This window comes from Neolamprologus multifasciatus, chromosome 23, assembly GCF_963576455.1.
Source record: "Neolamprologus multifasciatus chromosome 23, fNeoMul1.2, whole genome shotgun sequence".
NCBI lineage: Eukaryota > Metazoa > Chordata > Actinopteri > Cichliformes > Cichlidae > Neolamprologus > Neolamprologus multifasciatus.
This window is the reverse complement of record NC_140460.1, coordinates 43102391-43107245: the sequence shown is the minus strand read 5'-3', so window position 1 is coordinate 43107245 and position 4855 is coordinate 43102391.

Sequence of the window (4855 nt, the reverse complement as noted above, 5' to 3'; positions counted from 1 at the left end):
CGCCTGATGCCTTGGTTGCATTTTTAGGAAAATAGTTGCATATAACTTTGTTGTCTGCAAAACTTGTGCATAGGTTTTTAAAATGTACAATTTCTATTTTCATTTTTAACAAAAAATAATTCATTAAACATGTTTGTGGTTTTTACAATAAAATATATAAATTTTTTACACTGATTTTGTTTTATGTCTGATTTTAGATCAACTGTGTTAATAAAATTTGTCAAAATTGAAAAAATTGCTGTAAATTCAGACATGTGAGGTTGTGTTGATATCAAACAAGGCAAGATAAACAGTTTTTAAAGGTGAAATATAGAGGTAAAAATAGGGATGCACCGATACCGATATTGGTATCGGGTATCGGGGCCGATACTGTAAAATGTGTGTGTACTCATACTCGTAAAAGTTAACCGATACCACGAACCGATACTAACTTATTTCATTAGTCAGAGGGTGGCTTGTCATTTCTGTTGTAGTTTTTTAGATTGGCCACTAGGGGGACATCCCGCGTTAAACAGGCACAGGGTTAGGCGAGTGAGACTGGCGGCTCCAGATGAAAAAGAGAAACTGGAGGCTGCTGTAGCTAGGCTAAACAAAATGTCAGCAGTGTGGAACAGCCAACTTTAACTCAGGTTTTGGAAAAGCAATGAAAAATGTCAAGAGAAAATTCACGGGCAGTTTAAATAACAGAGGCTCTGACTGATTTTATTTCTCTGGATGACCAGCCAATGCCGGCCGTGGAAAACATAGGATTGAACCGTCTTCTCAGCATACTCGAGCCACAATATGAAATTGGACACTCTGCAATAATTTAAAAGTTTACTTAACCTTGTCAAACCTAGCTACCAAGGAGCTGTTTAACTACCTCAGTGATCACGTCCCCAGTGATGGGCGGCTCTTCCCCTTATCACTAGACTCTGCTTCCTCTACAGAAGGCGTAGGGTAAATGTATGTAAATAAGGGTAAAATTCACGTCGGCAGTAATGACACCCGGTTACGACAATTGGAGGTCCCTAAAATCAATATTGAATTGGTGTGCAACTTTGCCAAAACGATGTGGGACTCTGTAGTTTTCTCTGGTCCCCTCCCCAATCAGACCAGGAGTGACATGTTTAGCCGCATGTTCTCCTTAAATTGCTGGCTGTCTGAGTGGTGTCCCAGAAACGATGTGGGCTTCATAGATAATTGGCAAACCTTCTGGAGGAAACCTGGTCTTCTTAGGAGAGACGGCATCCATCCCACTTTGGATGGAGCAGCTCTCATTTCTAGAAATATGGACAAATTTATTAAACCCCTCAAAATATGACTATCCAGAGTTGGGACCAGGAAGCAGAGTTGCAGTCCTACACGCCTCTCTGCAGCTTCTCTCCTCCTGCTACCCCCCCAAAAACCCATCTCCATAGAGACCATCTCCATAGAGACTGTGTCAGCTTCCAAAAAGACAAAAAATAAACTAAAAACCAGCAACAAACAACTTAAACATTTACAAAGAAAGAACAATATAGTATCCACATCTGAACCAAAGAGTAAAACAGTGAAATGTGGATTATTAAATATTAGGTCTCTCTACTCCAAGTCTCTGTTAGTACATGACTTAATAATTGATCAACAAATCAATTTACTCTGCCTTACAGAAACCTGGTTGCAGCAGGATGATTATGTTAGTTTAAATGAACACCCCCGAGTCATTCTAACTACCAGAAACCTCGCAGCACAGGCCGAGGGGGAGGTGTGGCAGCAATTTTTCACACCTCGCAGCACAGGCCGAGGGGGAGGTGTGGCAGCAATTTTTCACACCAGCCTATTAATCAACCAAAGACCCAGACAGACTTTTAATTCATTTGAAAGCCTGATGCTTAGCCTCGTCCACCCCAGCTGTAAAACTCAGAAACCAGTCTTACTTGTTATCATCTATCGTCCACCTGGGCCTTACACAGAGTTTCTGTTTGATTTCTCAGATTTTTTTATCTGATTTAGTGCTCAGCTCAGATAAAATAATTATTGTGGGTGATTTTAACATCCATGTAGATGCTAAAAATGACAGCCTCAACATGGCATTTAATCTGTTATTAGACTCAATTGGTTTCTCTCAAAATGTAAAAGAACCCACCCACCACTTTAATCACACTCTAGATCTTGTTTTAACATATGGCATAGAAACTGAACATTTAACAGTGTTTCCTGAAAACCCTCTGCTGTTTGATCATTTCCTGATAACATTTACATTTACAATAATTGATTACGCAGCAGTGGAGAGTGGACTTTATCAAAGTAGATGTCTTTCTGAAAGCGCTGTAACTAAGTTTAAGAATATAATCCACCCACTGTTATCATCGTCAATGCCCTGTACCAACACAGAGCAGAGCAGCTATCTGAACGCTACCCCAACATAGGTCGATCATCTTGTTAATAATTTCACCTCCTCACTACGTACGACTCTGGATACTGTAGTTCCTGTGAAAACTAAGGTCTCTAATCAGAAGTACCTGACTCCGTGGTATAATTCTCAAACACGTAGCCTAAAGCAGATGACTTGTAAGCTGGAGAGGAAATGGCGTGTCACAAATTTAGAGGATCATCATTTAGCCTGGAGAAATAGTTTGCTGCTTTATAAGAAAGCCCTCCACAAAGCCAGAACATCTTACTATTCATCACTGATTGAAGAAAATAAGAACAACCCCAGGTTTCTCTTCAGCTCTGTAGCCAGGCTGACAGTCAGAGCTCTGTTGAGCCAACCATCCCTTTAACGTTAACTAGTAATGACTTCATGAATTTCTTCACAAATAAAATTTTTATCATTAAACAAAAAATTACCAATAATCATCCCACAGATGTAATATTATCTACAGCTACTCTTAGTACCATTGATGTTAAGTTAGACTCTTTTTCTCCAATTGATCTTTCTGAGTTAACTTAAATAATTACTTCCTCCAAACCATCAACGTGTCTTTTAGACCCCATTCCTACAAAACTGCTCAAAGAAGTCCTGCCATTAATTAATTCTTCAATCTTAAATATGATCAACCTATCTCTAATAATCAGCTATAATAATGACAACATATTAAACGAACAATATTTGTCTCATATATATATAATACATCTATATACACTGTCAAAGATACTTGTCTTTGAGTGAAGATTTAAGGTGATAGAAAATATAAATAACTGCAGCTTGAATCTTTGACACAGAGTTCAAGCTCACTGCTGTAATATCTCATAATAATCTGACAATAAATATAATATTGGCCATATTATATTTACATTACCACAGTGAGATGATTTTAGACTCATGAACAACATCAGCTAATTGTTATTTACTAACTACTCTTGTAATGACTGTTCAGTACAGAAATGAAGCCCAACAGTCATGTTTTACAGTCCTGTGGTCTCAGCCTCAGATACTCAACTAATCAAAGTGAGGTCATAAAACATGAATGACCAACAAAACATTTTTTCTCCTTCATTTTGTCAATCAAAGCTGTAACGTTTCTTGCGGTTAGTATCATGGTTGCTAGGCAACCTGAGCAGCGCGACGAAGGCTAGACCATCCCATTTCACAAGCCTTTCACTTCCGCACTTCTCGTACTTCCCAGTATGCACTGTACGTAGTACGCGAACTGCTCATACTCCGAAGCGTGCGGTCACTGGATTGGGACACAGCCAGCCACTCACTCACCCCCTCCCTCCTGGCTCACAGCTTCTTCTCCTTCTTCTTGGTTGGCGACCAATGTTAAGGCGCATTACCTGGCCCCCCTGGCTCACAGCTCAGCGGACATTTAGATGAGAAAATATATATTTGACACATTTGATGAAAATACTAATACAATAAAATTTTATTACAAATTAAGTTTGTTTGAAAATGTACATTTTTTGCACTCTCTGGTCAACTGACTCAGTGACTCAAATGACTCAAAAAACCCGAATCACTTTGATGAGTGACTCATTCAAGCTCGTTTCAGTAAAAAGAATCAAATTTACCATCACTATCGCTCTGGCAGAAAGGGAGAGGTGAGCTTCCAGTTTTTCTCGGTGTTTCCTCTTCAAGCACAAGAATGAGCCACTGGCCGTTAACTTTGCAGAGCTCAAATTGCACTGAAATCTTGGGAATACTGTCCCATAGTTCCTGTCTGAATTCCTCAGCATATAGGTTGTCCTGCCAGTTTTACTCAACAGGTTTTACTGAAAATGGGAGAGACAAAATCGTCACATTGTAGCATGTCAATGTCAATTTACTGGTCCAAGGAAAGAGCGATAAAAGGTGAATGTTAAAGTTGCCTTATAAATGGTACCATTAGAAAATAAACACTGCTGGGTTCTACAGCTTGTGGTTAAGCTTGATGTGGGGGAGCCCGTCCATTTTAACTTTGGCTTAGTGAGTGTAATTTGAGGTGAGGAGCTGATCTGAAGCCACAAATTATTGATGCGCCTGAACCTGAGCAGAACACAGATAAAAGCACAGAGAGAGTATTCATGTTGTAAACTGGCAAATGTGTAATGCAGCTCTCAGTTACATAAGTAATGTTAGTAATCAGGCAACTGGTAATCTGTCACATTGTTTATTGTTTTGATAGGAAAACATTACCTGATGTATCCACAAGCCTGCTGTTAAACTGACTTGATCAAATTTTGATGATAGGGATCAGTAACATGATGCAGGGCACATGCTGCACTATCAGTTTGAGCTCTGCTGCTCCTAAACCCCAGACGACGTAGTCTGTGTGTAACTCTCTGCCAAAGAGTTTGGGGGAATGACAACAATAAATATTTAATAAAACTAAAACACTGTAATATTTCAACACAAGAGATATAACGAGTCTGGCTGCTGTGAGTCTCACTCAGCTTCCTAAATATTGAAAAA